General features: G+C 63.4%; 1 protein-coding gene across 1 annotated transcript in view; it reads left to right on the top strand.

Moving 5' to 3' along the window:
• Nucleotides 1-8,977: 8,977 nt before the first annotated feature.
• Nucleotides 8,978-17,570, top strand: part of NACC2 (NACC family member 2) — a 65,169-nt gene continuing 56,576 nt past the window's right edge. The window contains exon 1 of the mRNA XM_028094853.2: nt 8,978-9,050. The gene's annotated coding sequence lies outside the window, so the exon portion shown is untranslated. The remainder of the gene's footprint in view (nt 9,051-17,570) is intronic.

Raw genomic sequence — 17,570 nt, 5'->3', positions numbered from 1 at the left:
TCATCTGGGCCAGGGTCGGAGAGTAGAGCCCTGGGGCCCTCCTCTGTCCTGCCCCTCTGAGCAAGGCCCTTTGCAGGACTGGGGACACAGAGCAGAGGACTTGGTTCTCCTGGGAGCCAGAATGGCAGTGGGGGGCGGGAAGGGGGAGTAGAGTTACACCCGGGCTGTCCCACAGAAGCCCCCCAACCACCGCCCTGGCCCCAGGCCCCACGCCATTTCCAGAGGCCCCATCTCAGGGTCAGGCCATGCCTGCCGTGGGCTCAGGAGCAGGGACACGGCTGGTGGGGGCTTGGAAGGGGTACGCCCAGCACCATGTACAGCTCCTCAGAAGGGATGTGCCCATCAAGGGGCATGGCCACTGAGCAATGGCTCCCAGAGCAGTAGGGCTGAGCGGGGAGCCCACGGTGAGGGACGGCCCCCAGCCCACGGGGAGGGCACCTCGTACCCCCTCGGGAGGCCCTGATTTATGGGTAGCCTTCAGCCCAAGGGTTCTACCTCTGTGTGGTTCGACCTGTGGGCACCCAGACCTCTAATGCAGTCTAGGGGTGAGTCCAGCCCGTCCCCGAGGGGATGTTCTGCTGGTGGACACACCTCGGCTCTCTGTGCAGACCCCACCACCCCCGGCTCTCCCTTGAAAATGAAGGTTTTTTTCTTACCATGCCTCCAGACCACCAAGCTCCTGGTCTTCCTCACAAGACCAGACCCAGATTTGAATCTGTGGGGCCCAGCCGCCCGTAGGCTGCCTGGCAGCAGGAGGAAGCTCCTGGCGAATGAGCTGTAGCCTGTGTGTGTGACCCCAGACCCAGCCTTCCTGCCCGGGGACTGTACTCCATTCGTCACGTCCCCCCCACCCATCCCCGAGTGCTCTGGGTCCACGGCTGGCAGCCAGCCCTGGTCCTACAGTGGCAGTGGGGAAGGCAGGCCAGCTGGGCCCCATGGCACTCCCCACGGATCCCAGTGAGGACCAGCGCACCTCAGATCCTCACGTGCACCCTGGCCACCTGGGGGGGGTCCCCTCAGCAGGACAGGGGCCTAGGGCTGCGCAGAGGAGGAGGGGCCACAAGTGGGGGATGACCCAAAATAGCAGAGCGCCTCCAGAAGCCACTAAGTGCTTGGTGGAGGGGGGCCGTTCAACCTTGTGGCCAAATGCTGAGGCGTCAAGGGAAGACCAGGGGCGGACCACTGGATTTGGGGCAGTGATGACCACCAGTGACAGGAGGGCCCTCCGTCCCCATGCGCTGACCCCTGGCCGCATCAGCTCTGACGCCTGGGGCCGTGTGACCCAAGTGGGAACTCCCCAGGGGTTCCTGTGGCCCACACAGAAGGCTTGATTCCCCCAAGCTGTCCGCCTAGCTTCCCGTCTAAGGGAATGGACATCACTCGTCTCCCACCTCGGTCCTTCTGGCTTCCCTCAGGTCCTCACCCCCTCGGCCCTCCCTGGACTCCCGGGCGGGTCCCCAGCGGGTCTCCTGGAACCCAGCAACCAGGAGACCTCTTAACCCTCACGCACAGGGTCAGGAGGCTTGCCCGGTGCAGAACGCGCAGACTCCTGGCCCCGCTGACCAGCCCTGCCAGCGACCCCTTCCCTCCACACCTCCCACCTCCCCCTGCCGCACCGGGAGCCTGTCCCCCTCCATGTCCACTTAGCCTGGAGGGCCGCTTCCTCCACTTGTGTCTACACAGCATTTGGTGTTTTCTTGTGAAAATAGGCATCAGATTTATGTCTTCAGTGCTTTTAAGCGCACAGCTCAGGGGCATCCTGAGCATCCACACTGCTGTGCAGCCGTCCCCAGACCGTGTTCCTCTTCCTGGAGTAAACAGTCCCCACTGAACCGGGACCCCCCTCGCCCCTCCTCCCCACCCCCTGCCCCGTCTCCAGAGGGTGACTCCTTAGATATTTCAGTAAGTCGGATCTGGACGCTACTCCACTGCACGGGAAGACCACATTTGGTCCATCGAAGGACACTTGGGTTGTGTTCACCCCTTGGCCATTGTGAACGGTGCCATGAACATGGGGCACAAGTAAGTCTTTGAGACCCTGCTCCCAATTTTGACTCACATCAGAAGCGGAACTGCTGCGTCCCGTGTAATTCTGTTTAATTCTTGAAGAACCACACACCTTTCTCCATGGTGGCCGCTCTGGCTGGTTTCCGGTTCCAACTCTGACGTCCTACTGCATGAAGCACCTCATTGTATGCCAAGCACTTTCTAGTCCATGGCCTTCTGGGGGTTTAACCAACTGTGCCCCTGACTCAGACAGAAGGCCCTGGAGAGTGGCCCCAGCCCACCTTACTCTCTACCGCGTCCCAGGGCCGAGCACCGGGCCTGGCACACAGCCGTGCTCAAGGACAGCTAGGTCTCTCCACTCTCTGGGGGCAGGTGTGTGGCCTGTCCCCCCTCGCCCCCCGACACACACACAATGCGGATGGGCCTTGCCTGCCACCCTCCCAGGCTGCCTGCGCTCTGGCTGGGCCTCTCTTAGCAAGTGTGTCTCCTCACCCTAGGGGCCAGATTAATCCATCTGCTGGAGTGTAGAAGTGCACCCCAGGAGGCGGCCCAATGCTGTGAGAACCAGCTGGGGGGTCCCGACAGCTTCCCTGAGGACCCGAGTAGACCACCTAAAGGATGAGCTCATCAGAGTTCACTTGCCAACACAGGGAGAGGGGGAGCCCAGGCAGGGGATTGCAGGTGCAAAGGCCCTGTGGTCGTGGGCACAGACTGGCAGCCTGTGTGCTACAAGGAAAGCGTGGGTGGGTGGGAGGAGGACGGAAGTTGGGCAGTGGGCAGAGGCCAGCTGCTCAGGCCTGGAGGGAATTCACTGGGCACAGAGCGAGGCCCTGTCAGCCCTTCTCTCCCTTTGGCTGCCCCTCCCCCTCTTCCTCCATGCTTCTCATCCTTGGATACCTCCCGAGCCCCCAGCTCCTGTGTCTGCAGGACGACCAGACTCTCCATCAGAAACACGGAGGTCTGAAATCCCCTTCTCATACAGGGTCTTCATCGTCTGCAGGGGCACATGGGCTGGCCGGGGGTGGGGGGCTGCGGCCTCAACCCCAGGACTCTCTTGCCAGATGCGCTGCAGAACACACTTGGTCCCCATTCCAGTGTGGGCTGATGCCTCCTAACGCAGGCCCCGCACAGACAGGGTGATGGGTGCCTGGCAGGCAGAGCCAGGGGCCGCCGGGGCCTGCACGCCACACTGGGCTTCTGAGAGCGCCGCGTGACGCCCGAAGAGAGCCACCAGTGACCACGTGGGCCTCTGTGTCCCAGGCCCACGTAAGTGCCCTGCAGCCCGGCGTGTCCCCAGAGGCGGGTGGGGGCACCCCCAGGGGTGGAGGGGCTGCCGATTCTCCAGAATAACCACGGTAAGAGGAGGAACGGCAGAGGGACCTGGGGGGCCTCTGATGGGCCAGGCGGGCCTGGCTCCGGGGAAGCTGGGGTGCTGGCCCCTTTATTGGAGGGGCAGGGCCTGCCAGCACCTTCCATTGTTCTTCCCCTCCTGCAGGAGTGCACACAATGCTGTCCCGTGGGCAGGCCCCCAGGGTCCAGGAGCCGGGCCAGGAACAAAAGTGAGGTAGTTTCCTGGGGAGGTGTGTGGGCTGTGTTCAAGGTTGGCCACTGCCGCCCAGACAGGAGCCCAGACAGGAGCCAGGGCCTGATGTCCTGAGCTGGGCAGTGGCTGGAGGGTAGCCAGGGCCCTGGGGCAGATGGCCCCCAGGGGTCCCTGCCCGGTGTCCTGTGCCTTGTTGAGTCAGGGACAGGCGGGGTTGGGTAGGGAGAGAGGGGCAGGGGGCTAGTGACCAGGCTCACAGAAATCCCAGATGAGGAGAAATGTTACAGAAGAGATATTAACCGGACAGAAAGAATGCCTTGTTTGTGCTCATGATACTTACTGGAACACCCTCATTCCTCTTACACCGTATAGACAAGATATTTACCAAGTTCCCCGGTCAGCGTTCCATAAAAGGCTGAGCCTAGCCTCCCTCGGTGGCAACCCATGGAGGACGCGCACTCTAGAGAGCTTTTCTTTCTGTTCTGTTCTCACTTTCACTTCACTTCACCCTTCGGTGTCCCCGAGATCCATTCTTCGACTCTGTGAGACGAGAATCCTGCAACACTGCGGCCCTGGGCGGCCATGAGGTGTGGTGTTCTTACTCCCTCTGTCCTGTGGACTCTGGCTGCCCCCGAAGCCTCGGCAGTGCCACCCTGGGGTCCCAGGCAGAAGTCCTGGAGGGGGGTAGGCCACAGGATCCGGCTGGACTGTTTGCTGGCCTCAATTTGAATCTGAAACTGGGGATGGGGTGGGCCAAACCCACCAACTGCTCCAAGTGGGGGCCGGACTTGGACTGCAAGTCCGGGGGTTGGGGTGTGCAGCTGGTTCCTGCCCCTGCTTAGCTTCATGCGGCAGGGCTGCTCCCCGAGTCTGGGGGCCCTCCTCAAGCCCTGGCTGTGAGGGGACGGCCTGAGCGCCTGGGCATTCAGCACGCCCCGCGCTGCCTGGCTGGCACAGGGCAGGATCACAACAAAGGGGTCCTTTGTGGGCCGCTGACGTGTGGCCACAAACAGGCGGCCAGGGCCTCTCCCAGAGCTTCCCGGGGGCAGGGGGGTGGAATGGAGCCTCACCACTTTTCTGGCAGCTACCCTGGTCTCGGGGTTGGGGTCTTCCCTGACTTAGCCTTTGTTGGGAACGCAGGCGCTCGGGGCGATGGCGGGAAAACCCTCCATGGGCCGCTGCCCATTAGAGCAGAGGAAGAGCCCACCTGGGGCAGCTTCCGAGGGAGGGTTAGGGACCCACCGTCAGGCGTTTACTTTGGCCCCGTGAACTTCTCTTTGGCCGATAAAAGAGGCTTCCTCCCGAGAGTGCAAACGCCATGGCGCCAAAGGCTTTTCGGTGGCCTTGCTTCTGTGCTGACCCGGCAGGAGTGGAACAAGGGGCGCAGACACCCTCCCTTTGCTCTCCCTGCAGAGGCCTGGCCCAGGCACCCAGGTGCAAGGACGCGCTGTGGGCGGCCAGCTCCCACTCGGCTCGCCTCCCGGGGAAGCCATTTATGGGGCTGGAGTCTGTTCTCACGCCAACAGACCCGGCTGAGGGTCTGACCCTGGGGTCCCCAGGCTACTGCTTCCCCACCTGCTGACTGGAGACTCTGGACGCTCAGGCAGGAGAGAGGCACCGAGACTCAGGCAGGTGGACAGGGGCTCTGGCCCCTCATCAGCGAGGGCACAGTACCCCTCAGGCTCCCACACGCTGCGGATGTCTATGGTCCGCTGACCTGTACCAGGCACCCCACTGGGCCAGGGGTAGGGTAGTGAACAATACGGGGAGCCGGTACCCGTGGGGGCGGGGGGAGAAGGGGGCTGTGAGTGTCAGAGGGGATTAGCACCAGGGTTGGGCCAAGGAGTCTGCGGGCAATGGCCCATCTGGCTCTGCTTTATGGGAGGGTAGGGAAGGCCCAGGCCCCAGGGATGACTGGGCAGAGACCCAAAGGAAGTGAGTCGTCTCAAAGACATGGTGAGAGGGGGAGAAGGTATGGGTAGTGGGGACAGCAGGTGCAAAGTCCCTAGGGCCGAGTTGGGGCGCTGGAGCTGCACAGGGGCCAAGTAGGGGTGAGTGTGGGGTGGGGACCCAGGTCTTGGCTGTTGCAAAGACTTGGGCTCAAGTTCTGTGTGGGAGATGGGGGGGCACTGAGGGATCTGAGCAGAGGGGGGCTGTGATCTGACATGTTCAGAGGCGTCTCTATACTCCTATGTGGTACAAGACCCGGACAGGGGCAACGGGGTGGGGGGAGACAGGGGAAGCCCAGCTTCGGGGCTGCTGCAGTAACTTGAGGAAAAGGGGATTGGACCGGGAGGGTAGCAGAGAGATAGTGGGTGTGAGAAAGGGTCAGGTGTACGGTGGAACTGTGGGCCTAGGGGGCAGACTGGACCTGGGATGTGAGAAAGGTGAACGGATAAAGAGGTGTTTGGCCTGAGCTGCCCAAAGGGTGAGGGGCCATTTGCCGAAGCAGACGAGGCAGGGGGAGCAGGAGTGGGGCATGGCGAGGGGCTCTCTCCGGCCACGGCACAGAGGTGGCCATCAGCCACCCAGAAGGGGGCAGTTGAGGAGGCAGCTGGCTGAGTGAGTCTTGGATGTGTTTGATGGGCCTTAATCCTTCTTCGAGACAAACCTAGGATGGAGGAGCTCAGTGTCTTCCAGAACAGATGCAGCAGAGCACGAAGACCTGACCCCCAAAACCCCTCATGGAGGAAGCCTGGGAAAGAACCGTGGAGGAAGTAGAGTCTGGGGTGTGTGTGGCCAGGGGAGCCCTGGGAGGAGAAAGGTGCTCCCCCAGATCCCTCCTCGATGGATGGCCAGCACCGGGTAGTCAGCTTTCCACTCAGCCACCTGCAGGCCTGCGAAAGGCCTGCGGCATCCAGGGGAGGACAGACAGGTGGCCAGGCATTGGCTCTCTGCCTTGCTCCCAGGTGCACCCGGGCCCCCACTCCTGAGACCCCACCTCGTTGGCTAATCCGTTTGCAGATGTGGCTCTTGTGACTTCCCTCTTCCCTCCAGCCCGATGCTCTCTGGATCAGCTATAGGACCAGATGCCGGGCTGGGCCTTCCTGAGCTAAGGAGACCCTCACTGGAATCGCAGAGGGGCTGCAGCGCTAATCAAATCCCTCAAGAGGGGACTGTGGCCACCCCGTCCCCCTCTCAGCCAGCACCAGGCTGACAGTGCGCAGCGTCTAACTCACAGTGCTCAAAATGGAGGCAGGAGGTGTATGGCCCGCACCCTGGGTGCCTGCTGGGAGCCCTGGCTGAGCGAGCTCCAGGCTGCACTTTCTTCCGGAGCCGATTATTCTCATTAGCAAAACAGGAGCAGAGAGAGAGAGCTAACCTCACAGGGTTGTCGCAGCATAAAGTTAGACAGTGCGCCCAGAGCGTGCACAGGACACACAACCCAGGCCTGGAAGTGAGTTCACGGGCGAAAGGATTGGCATTTAAAATGTGCACATGCAGTAGACTCACACCCAGACACATGGAAACTGCACCAAATCTTGTTAGTTACCCTTGGGAAACAGGTTTCTGGTTATCTGTTGCCTTTTAAAAACTCCTCAATGTTTTCCAAATGTCCTCCATTGAAGAAGAAAGACTTCCTTTGATGTTTAGAAAGCAAAGTGATGGAAACAATCAGAATGTGCAAACTGCGAACTGGCTCCCCAGGTGAGCAGGCTCCCCGAAGGAGTGCGCTCAGACAGGGGCCACCACGCCCAGTTTTCACCGCCTGCGGGGGGGCGGTCACACCTCCAGACCCTCTGTGGGTCCTCATCCACACAGGGACCCCAGGGCTGCCACGAGAGGACCTCGGGGCCTAGTGGAGAGCTTTTGGGGCCTCACCCTGGGGTGGAAGGGCCCAGAGACTAGTCTGTCCCTGCTCCCCATGTCATCTGTAGAAGCCCCAATTCCCAGGGCGCTGGTGGGGTGGGGTGTTTGTACTGCCGAGATGGTCCATAGAACTTAGGAGCCAGTGGGAATCCCAAGGCTTCAGGGCTGATCTGGAGGCACCCAGCCCTTGGCCCCCACCTGTCCCAGAGCCTTCTGCAAGCAGCACTTGGGTCGGTGCTGGAGGTTTACCTTAGTCTCCCTCACCTTGCACCTCCTGAACCATGTGACCACATGCCAAACCACATGACTGTCTCTAGTGGGTAGTGGCCCCCTGGACAAGTCAGACTGCCCCATGGGCTTGGAAGTGGGAGCAGCCTGGACTGGTCCGGGGTGAGGGAACTAGGACCCTGTTTAGGTCTGAGTGGGGGTCTGGGGGTGTCAGACCCATTCGCCCAGAGGGCAAGGCAGAAGTGAGCTGGTGGGGGGATGTTTTCTGTGCAGACCCACAAGCTGGGGTGGGGGTTAGTCTATGATCAAGGTGAAGGACTTAGCTTGAGGCTGCGGGCAGAAGCACTTGGACCCGCTTCTGACCATTGTCCCACGAATGACCTTGGCTAAAAGTCTGGCAGGGCTTTGGCCCTAGCCTCCGACCCCCAAGGGGTCCAGAACATTCTCTGGGGAAGGAGTGGGCACCTTGTTCTTCACATTAATCCCCTCCTCCTGGTGACCCCATGCTCAAGATCACTGTTCTGGTACCACCCCCATTTTCCCATAAGGACCCTTGTGGGAGGCAGGGAGCCACGCTTCCCCTGGCCCAGGAGGACCGCTGTGGCCTGTCCTGACCCCAGACCCCAGATTAGGGTGGGGGCGACTTAGAAGGGGGCGTTTGTGGGTCCCTTTGGGTGCGTGGCCTGTTTTACTTAAAGGCGCACCTCTGTCCACAGGAGCGTGGCCTTGGACAAACCTGAAGGCGCAGGGGTGGGAGGGGAGGGGCGGATGGTGAGAATGAATCACAATAACGCGCCAGTGTGCCCGGATCCCGCCAGGCCTGAAAGCGGCCCCGGCCAAGTTCGCTGCCCCAGCAGGAGGCCCCGGGGGCCGGCGTCGGGCTCGCCCAACGGCCGCTCCGCACCCCCGCCTTCCTTGCACGCCCTCCGGCCAGCAGTCCCACTTGGCGCCGCCTCGCGGAGGCTGCTCGGTGCGAGCTCGGTCGCCGCGGGGAGGGGGCGCTCCAGGGCCCGGGGCTCCCGGGCTGCGCGGCTCCGTGCGGGGGCCGGAGGGCGGGGGAGAGCGTGGGTCCGGCGCGGCCCCGTGTCCGGCGGAGGGCGGGACGCTGGGGGGGGGGGGAGGCGGAGGGGGGGAAGGCTGCGCGGAGGGGCCGAGGGCCACCCGCCCGCCCCGCCCCCACCCCCCCGGGACGCCCCGCGCCCCCTCGCCCCCTCCCCGCCTCCGGCGCCTCCCCCCGCCCGCCCCGGCTCCCACCTGGCGGCGGGGCGGCGCGCCCCGGGGCGGCGAGTGCGCGCGCGCGGACGGCGCGCTGTCCCTTTAAACGGCCCGCGGCGCCTCCCCGCGCCCCGCCCGCCGCGGTGCGGCCGGTGCTGGGCGAGGCCGGAGAAAGTCCATGTGAGCCGGAGCGCGGGGACGCGAGACTTCCTGCCGCCGCAGGCCGGACCGGGCCGGGCGCCCGCAGGTACGCCCAACTTGGCGCCGCGGGCCGGGTGGCCGCCGCCGCACTTCCCGCAAACTCCGCGGCGCGCCCCGCCGCCTCCCTGCCGCAGTGCCCGCCGGCCGCCCGCAGCCCAAGTTCGCGCGGCGCGCCCTCCCGGCCGGGGAGGCGGCGGGGCCCGGCCTGGGGAGGCGCCGACCCGCCCGCGCCCGCGCCGCCCCGAGCGGGGCTGCGAGCGGGGCCCCGGGCGCCTCCCTCTCTCCCTCCCGGCCGGCGGGCGCGCGGCCCCGCTCGGGACGCCCGGCCTCCGCCCGAGCGCGCCGACCCGGCCCGGCCCTCCCGGGGCGGAGAGGCCCGGGCCAGGGTCCGAGGCCGGCCGCGCGGCTGCGCATCCGCCGTCTCTCCCTCCTGGCCCCGGCGGGCCCCTTTCCTGGGCGCCCCTGCCCCCTTGCCCCTTCCTCGTGCGGACCCCAACCTGGGGAGACCCTGGGGGCCGGCTGCCCCGGGAGGAGGCTCGCACCTGTCAGCCTCCGCTCCGACCCTGCGGACCCGAGGTCTTGTTGCTCCAGCCCCTTATCTGAGGACCTCAGAGGTGACCTCTGAGCCCGCCGCCCGCGCCCACGCCCATGACCCAGGCAGAGGACCCCCGGCTCCTCGGAAGTCTGCCGCGTTGGGGTGTGTGTGTGGGGGGGGGAGTCGTGAGGTCAGAGGTCACCTCCGGGTCCCCTCTTCCGGGCCCCCTCTTCCGGGCTTCTCAGAAGTTTGGTCCCGGGGCTGGTGATTGCCAGCTCTCTCCTGACGCTCTCTGATTAAACCGCTGGATTTGCAGGTGGTGGGTCCCCCGGAGCTGTGGCCTTATAGGGCCATTCTCACTGCTCCCACCCTCCTCCTCCTCGTGCTGGAGGCCTCCGAATCAGAGATGTTGTGCCCACATGGGCAGTTGGACGCCTTCTTTCTAGGGGTAATTCTTGGGACTCCCCGAGCACCCAGCTGTGTGTCCCCTGGTGGCATGTTCTAGTTGAGCCCATCCTGTGGGATGGGGGGCTGGGCGGGGGCTGGGCACTGCAGGCTGGAGGCGGGGGGGGGGGGGGGGGGGGGGTCCTTCCTGTCCTCAGTGTGCTCACCATCCAGTACCTGAGCAGTCCGCAGGCACTCCACTGTGCCTGCCCCTCTCCCAGTGGAGGGGGCAGAGGCCCAGGCCCATGGCCCTCCTGCTTCCTGTGCCCGCTGCAGGCCCGCCCTCCTGGCTGGTCTGGTCTGGTCTGGTGTGGCCTGGTGTGGTGTGGGTCTCTCCCCAGATCTTCCCACCCACCCCTACCCCTTCCTCCCCCTCCTCTCTTCTGGAGCCCCTGGCTCCTTCCCCTCCCCCTCCAGTGTGCCCAGATGATGGCAGCAGGGGGTTCTCAGCACTCACTCGCTGTCACTTAAGTCTCCAAGGATGCTGGGAGACGCGGCCTCTGTTACTGGCTCCATTTCACAGGTGAGGAAGCAGCTTGGCACGCAGAAGCCAGGTAGAGAGGGTCAGGCAGCGGGCGCTGCCTCCCACCTCCCAGACAGCCACCGTGTCCCTCCCTCCTGTGGCCCCCTGTGGCGCCTGTCCCTCCCAGGAGGTCCTTTGGCATTTCGGTAGGGTCATTCCTCTGCTGGGTGGCACCTTGGCTAGAGCCTGAGCAAAGGAAATAGGAGGAGACCCAAGATGTAGGGCCCCTGCTCTTTCAGTAAGCCTGCTGGAAAGAGCGCAGAAGTACAAGATACCACTTGTCACCTTTTGGCGGAGATCTGCTCTCAGTGGTCACACCCTGGGCAGAGGCGGTGCTGACTCAGAGCCAGCTCTGCCCATCCTCTCCTGCGCCCATTTAGAGGTGCTCCTGCTGTAACTGACCTGGGAGCACCAGGCTGCACGAGGCTGTCTCCAGGTTCTTTCCCTGCTTTCCAACTAAAACACGAGCATGCGTTATTCACGGAAGGGGGTGACAGCAAGCACTGAGCTGGTGTTTGCGGCTGGGGTTCCTCCTGAACCTTGGCTTCAGGGTCCCGCCTGCCTGCCTTGCATCCTGAGCTAAGGTGGGCTCAGTACCCACCATGGGACAGGAGATGAAAACTGTGGCATTGAACGTTCCCAAGGCTCCATCCTTACACCCTTGCCTCTGAGGCCTGTGCTCACTGGAATGCAGAGCTGGGGGTGGACCGTGAGGGCCAGCCCCAGGCCTCCTGTTGCAGTCCCCAGCACTGGCCATCAACAAGGGTGGAAGCCTCCGTGCCCTGAGGCCTTGCTCCCTCCGTGCCAGGGCAGCCTCGTCCACCGCCCACCCCCAGTGTGGGCCCCTTCCACCTGGGCCTCCCCTGCCCGGGCTCTCCCTGCGTTCTGTTGTCCTGGGGTGGGGGGGGGGTTGCTGCAGGGGGTGGGAGCGGCCCCCCAGGCTGGGGGCAGCTGTGGTGAGAGTCTGATGAAGGGCGCCACAGGGGGCCACAGGAGGGAGGGACACGGTGGCTGTCTGGGAGGTGGGAGGCAGCGCCCGCTGCCTGACCCTCTCTACCTGGCTCCTGCGTGCCAAGCTGCTTCCTCACCTGTGAAATGGAGCCAGTAACAGAGGCCGCGTCTCCCGGCGTCCTTGCGAGACCTAAGTGACAGTGAGTGAGTGCTGAGAACCCCCTGCTGCCATCATCTGGGCACACTGGAGAGGGAGGGGAGGGAGTCAGGGGCTCCAGAGGAGAGGAGGGGGAGGAAGGGGTAGGGGTGGGTGGGAAGATCTGGGGAGAGACCCACACCAGCCCAGACCGCACCAGATCACGGCCCCTCACCCCGGAACACTCCGCGTGTTGAGCCCTGTGCAGTGGGCATACTCGGGAAGTTTGGCCGTGGTTAGGTTCTGGGGACACGCCAAGCTGCCTTCCGGCTCAGGGTAGTGTTAGCCACCTGGCTTGTGCCTGAGGCTGGTCTTCCAGGCCTGGGCTTTTGGAGGGGAGCACGGTCCTGTGATGTGCTGCTACTCTTTGGGAGGGGGGTCCCAGGCAGGAGCAGGTGCGCCCCGTCAGTCCCTGGCTGCATCCTGAGCTACTCCGTGAGCTACTCCAGTTCTGGGCGGCCCCACTTTGGGAGCTAGTGAGGTCTGGTTGGGGCTGGGGTCTGCCTGGGGCTGGGAGTGGCCTCAGGGCCTGTTGAGGGCTGGCTGGGTTGGGCCTCTCCCCCGCCCTGGCCTGCAGGGTCTGCGGAGAACTGTGTCCTGGGCCCTGTTGGAGCCCCTCGCCCAGCACTGTGCTACACCCCTGTCTGGCCCCCCATTCCTCCCCGAGATGAGCAGCTTGGCCCTTGGGTACTTGCGGTGCGGCTCGGCTTGGGGCTACCGCCCGTTGTCTGTTCCAGTCTACACCTCAATTCAGGGGTGTGTGGGCCCCACCCTGTGACCTGTGGGCGAGGCCTGCGTGGCCTGGGCTGCCGTGGTTGTGCCTGAAAGGTTACATCCTCCCCTGACGAGGACCAGGGCTCCAGGGACCCTGGTGCAGGCCGGGGAGAGCATTCAGCTCCGACACTCTGGGCAGGGCAGGGCTCCTGGCAGTCTCGGTTTCTCTTCGCAAACGCTTGCTCTCACCAGGCCTGGCTCTCCGGCTCTTTGTAAACTCCAGTGCCCTGCTGGCCAGGGCTCCCTCTTCGTGTGTCCTGCAGCTGCTGCATGCTGGGAGCTGGGCTTCATCCGTGGTGGCCTCTGGCCTTTGTGCTTGCGAGTTCAGGTTTTGGAACTGGGGCCCTGAGGGTGAGGGTCTGGCGGGCTGTGGGTGGACACAGAGGGCTCTGGAAGGAGTAGCCATTGACACTTGGGACATGAACTTTGGAGTGGGGCTCCCTGGTGGCCGCCTTGGTGGTTAGCATCTTCAGAGTGGGGCAGTGTCCTTGAGGACAAGGGCAGCGGGAGCAGGAACGGAGGGGGGTCTGACCGTGACCCTGGGCTCTCCGGGCCCCCCTCCCCCAGCACGTGCCGACTGGCCCTGGACAAGGCAGTGAGGCTGGAGCTGGAGCTGCAGGGGAGCTCCCAGGTCACATCCTGCCTGGAGCTATGTGACCTTGGGTGCTGAACGTACCCTCTCTGAGCCCCACCCTGGCCTGTGTGTGTGTTTCCCTGTGAAGTAGTAGCTTCCTTGTTTGCTTGCCGGCTGAAGGTGAGCAGGCCCGGCCTCGGGCCTCTGTGCAGGTTGGGCCCAGCCTGGAGGCCCTCTCGGGATGCCCCCTCCCTGTACGTGGGCAGGAGCCAGTGAGGAGCACATGTCCCTTTAAGGGGAGGCTGTTCTCCGTGGCTCCGGGGAGGACGCAGGCATGCTTTTCTCTGAGGCGCTGTTCTCTGGTCCCAGGGGGAGGAGAGGCTGGGTCTGGGTCTCCTGGGGAAGCTTCCTCCTCCCCCTCGGCCCTGGGCCCTGGCATCCAGGAGGGCACATGGCCATGGATGGGCCCCGCCCAGCGCCTGCCTGCCGCCTGAGAAGCAGGCAGGTCGGGGGCGGGGACCACAGGGGCCTGAAAGTGCCCATATATAGTCACTGGGTTTGAGCAGAGTCCTGCTGCAGAGCTGTGTCCCAGGCCCCAGGCTGGCCCGCCCCCGGGCCCAGCCCCAGCCCCAGCCCCAGCCCCAGCCACCAGGTCCCTGAGGGAGGCCTTGCCTTGGGGGGAGGGGCTGGGGGTGTTGCTGAGAGGAGAGGTGGATTTGGGGTACACCATCCGATAGAGCAGCAGTGCTCTGAGTGTTTGTTGATTGAAAATAAAAATCTCCGGAGCCCTCCCTGGTCAGGACCAGGTGTATTTCTGCAAACAGTCTTTGAGAGTTGGAGCCAGTGATATGCGGCTGCCCCATCGATTTGAGCTGCCTGGGGTCCCTCGCTGTGGGTGTTGGGGGTGGGATGCCTGCTTGTCTGCAACCCCAGCCTTGGCCCCACAAAACACCCCTGTTATGGTGATGCCCCTAGATGCCCCTTCCCCACCCCCCAGCACCAGGGGCCGTCCACTCTGACGGCTGGTGTGCTCTGGAGGACACGTCCCTCCCTCTGTCTCCCAGACTGTGGGGTGCCCCTGTGCCAGTCGGTCGGTCGGGAGCAGGACGTTGCCCTGGGTCTTTCTGGCATGTGGGGCCTCCTGGGGCTCTCCGTCCTGGCCCTCAGCCTCTGCCCCTGCTGGCCCCTTTCTCTGCCCCGTCCCTGTCCCTGTGCCAGGAAGGGAGAAGTACCCGCCTCTGCCGCATTCCTGACTTTTGTGCTGTTAAAAAAAATCAAAATGTTAACATAGTTTTGCTCTTTTAATTTAGTTTCCGTTGCACTGCTGAGCGCCTTTGTTAAATTGTGTATACTGATACTTTTTGTTGTGTCAGCAGTTTTTTCCCCTTTTTTTGAATATAAAGCCATTAGAGAGGCAAGATTAAAAAGATACATTACAATTAAAATGTTAATGAAATCTGCATCATACAACTTTTGAAGCCCTTTAGGCATTAATCTTGCCTGTGTCATGTCCATTAAGTTGGGCTATTCTTGTTCCACACTGACCCCTGCTGAGAGATTTGTGCTATAATTGGATTTTTTTTTTTTAATAAAAAAGAAAAAAAAGCTTTTAAGAAAATAAAGGTTGAGTGGTGGCCCTGGCTCGGAAGCCAAGGGAGAGGGGAGCCGGGGAGTACACGGCCTCCCCTGCGGGGCTCCCCTTCTGAGCAGGGCGGCGACCCCTGTCCCTCCAGCTCCTGTCGCCCCTGCAGCTGCCCCAGGGCGGGGGTCTCTTCTGCCCCTGGGGCCATTGCCGGGCTTCCAGGGTTGCTGGGACGGGACAGCCTCCCCGGGCTGTTGGATGAGCCGCCGCCGGGGTGTGGGTGTGCCAGAGTCAAGGCTGAGCTCACCTGCCTGGGGAGAGGGTGCAGAGCCCAGATGCTGGGTGAGGGGGGGACGGAGGCGCCACCGGCCAGGCCCTCGGTGGGACATGAAGGGCTGCGCGCACCAAAGCCTAGAGTTTTGAGTTCTCAGGATCGTGCATGCCCCGTGCATCCCATGGAAGTCTGGCCTCCTGGGCACTGGGGTCTCCAGCGTGAGGCTGGGGCTGGGGACTGTGGGAAGGGGGAGCCCCTCTTGCCTATGGTCAGGGCAGTGGGGACCCCTGGTGAGAGCGGGTGGCAGGTGCCCCCGTGGAGTTCTCTGTGAGGACTCGCCCTGGGCGGGGGCAGAGCCCCAGCCGGGCAGCCCCCCCCCTTCCCGGCCTGGGCAAGGCTGGGGTCCAGGGTGGCGTGTGGCCTGTGGTGTCTGGGTCCGGCCGGCGGGGTGGGCTTTCCCGGATCCCAGTGCTGCAGTCACAGCCGTCACTGGGAAGCTGGTCAGGTGGTTGGCAGTGGGGCTGCTACAGACAGATTTCATGTCTGTGTGTTTTTGCAACACCTTTCTATAAAGGGAAACATAATTTAAAATATGATTACTTAGTGTTGTAACAGCCGCCTCAGCGCTCCACGCTATGCCGAGATCATTATCAGAGGCTGATATTAACTTGCAAAGAATATTATGCAAATTGCCTGCTGGCTCCTCGGGGAAACCTGCTCCCAGGATGGGCGTGGGGCACGGGGCCTGTGCCTCCAGGGGGACGCTGAGGGACACTGGGAGCAGGGGCAGCCCAGGCCCAGGGGAGGCTTCAGGACAGCTCTCTTCCTCCTGGCTGACCACCGGGCATTGTGGTGTTTGTTGAGTGAGTGTTGCCTCCGCGCTGGCACCTGGCCTTCCCAGAGGTCCCTGTGTTCCCTGCAGGCGGCCCAGCGGTGTGCTTCCCTGTGACCGGCTCTGGGAGTAACTGGACCTGGGGGTTCACGAGCCCCAAGCACTTGTCATTCCCTGAGGGAGGGACCGAGGTCACAGACCCCGTCCTGCCCCCCTGGGTGCAGAGGCCATCCTACTCACTGACTTAGCACCCTGGCTTTGCAGCGTGCAGGGGCGCGGGGCAGCCCCCGAGGGGCGTGTGGCGGGCCGACCTTGGGTCTGCCTTGTGGCATGGACTGTCCACTCACACTCGTGCCCTTGGGGAGAGAGGCGGGGTGGCCAAAGTCTGAGGATGGCTCCCTCCATCACCAGCCCCCAGCTGGTCCTGATGTCGGGGGCCGCAGTTTAATGGCTTTAGGATTTCCCTCCAAATGCCCTCTCCCACTGTCTAGAAGAAGTCGGGCAGAGCAAGTTTGGGGCAGAAGAACCCATTTATGTGTCCTCAGGAGTAGCATCCACCTGGAGCTGTGGAAGCCTGGTGGGGCCCCAGAACCTCAGATGGCCCTCCCTTCCTGTGAGCGTGGTCATGAGTGGGCAAGGTCCGGAAGCCGGGGACCCCCTGCACAGGGGTGTGCCACATCCCCCCCCGAGTGGACGGGAGTCTCGCTGTCCCTTGGGGCCGCACAGGTAGGAAGAGGACCGGGTTTGGAGGCAGCCGGGGCTGGACAGGACTGTGACAGTTCCCACGATCCTGTCGGGTGGTCCAGGGCTGCGCTTGGTCAAGCCCCCACTTTCTGCAGAGTCCGGGCGTGTCATCTTGGGATTTTTGAACCCTGTTCTCCACTGTGCTGCTTTGGCACCCTAGGTAAACATGGTGACCTCCCCGGGCCTCAGTTTCCCCACATGTAAAATGGGGGAAGAGCTTTGAAGGATGCAGACCCGGGGCTCATCCCACTTTCTGGTCGCCGCGGAGGTGATGCTCTGGGCACGAACACTCTGGCTGGAGGGCCGGGCCGCCTCTAGCCTGCCGTTGCCCCCGGTGACCTGACAGGTGCTTCTCTCTTTTCTTGCGAAGCTCCTCCCCCTCCTGGTGGGCCTCCCTCCCCCTCCCCCCCCCAGCTGCCTATTTTGTGAACGCTGCTTTGTTGGTGCCTGTCTGCTCCAGGAGGGCAGTGGTTTGCGCGTGCAGAGATGGCAGACAGGCAGGGAGGGCGTGAGCCTTATGGGCACCCTGTGGCCCTGGCAACAGCTGACCGTACACCTGGTGGTTTAGTGACAGAAGTGTACTCCCCACAGTTCTGGCGGCCAGAGGCCCAAAGTCAAGCAGTGGGCCGGGCTGCTTCCTTCTGGAGGCTCGAGGGCAGAATCTCGGGCTCTCCCAGCTTCTGCGGGTGCTGGCGTCCCTTGGCGTCCCTTGGCTTGTGGACCCACCCCGCTCCCTCTGCCTCGATGGTCACACGGCTGTCCTCCCTCTGCGTGTGTTCAAATGTCTCTCTTCTTACGAGGACACCAGTCACGGGGGCCGGGCCCACCCTACATCCCTCATCTCCATCCTTAACTCGTCACGTCCACAAAGACCCTGTCTTCAAGTAAGGTCCCGTTCTGAGGACCTGGGTGGACATGAATCCGGGAGATGTTATCAACCCAGTGTGTGTGTGGGGCCGGGGGGCTCACAGAAATCCTTCCGTGCCTGGCGGGGAGGAGGTGCTGTTTGGGAAGTCGGGGGGTGGGGACTTGCTGAGACAGGCCGTTTGGCTCCACCCTGCTCTTGCCCAGGAGGGTGGGCAGCCAGACACATGGACAGTGACCACTGCTCAGACAAGTACCGGATGGCGGGGCCGA

This window comes from Eumetopias jubatus, unplaced genomic scaffold (genome assembly GCF_037043125.1).
Source record: "Eumetopias jubatus isolate StellerSeaLion01/CBP00866 unplaced genomic scaffold, mEumJub1_p1.0 scaffold_15, whole genome shotgun sequence".
NCBI classification, from domain to species: Eukaryota; Metazoa; Chordata; class Mammalia; order Carnivora; family Otariidae; genus Eumetopias; species Eumetopias jubatus.
This window is presented reverse-complemented; position numbering and strand designations above follow the sequence as displayed.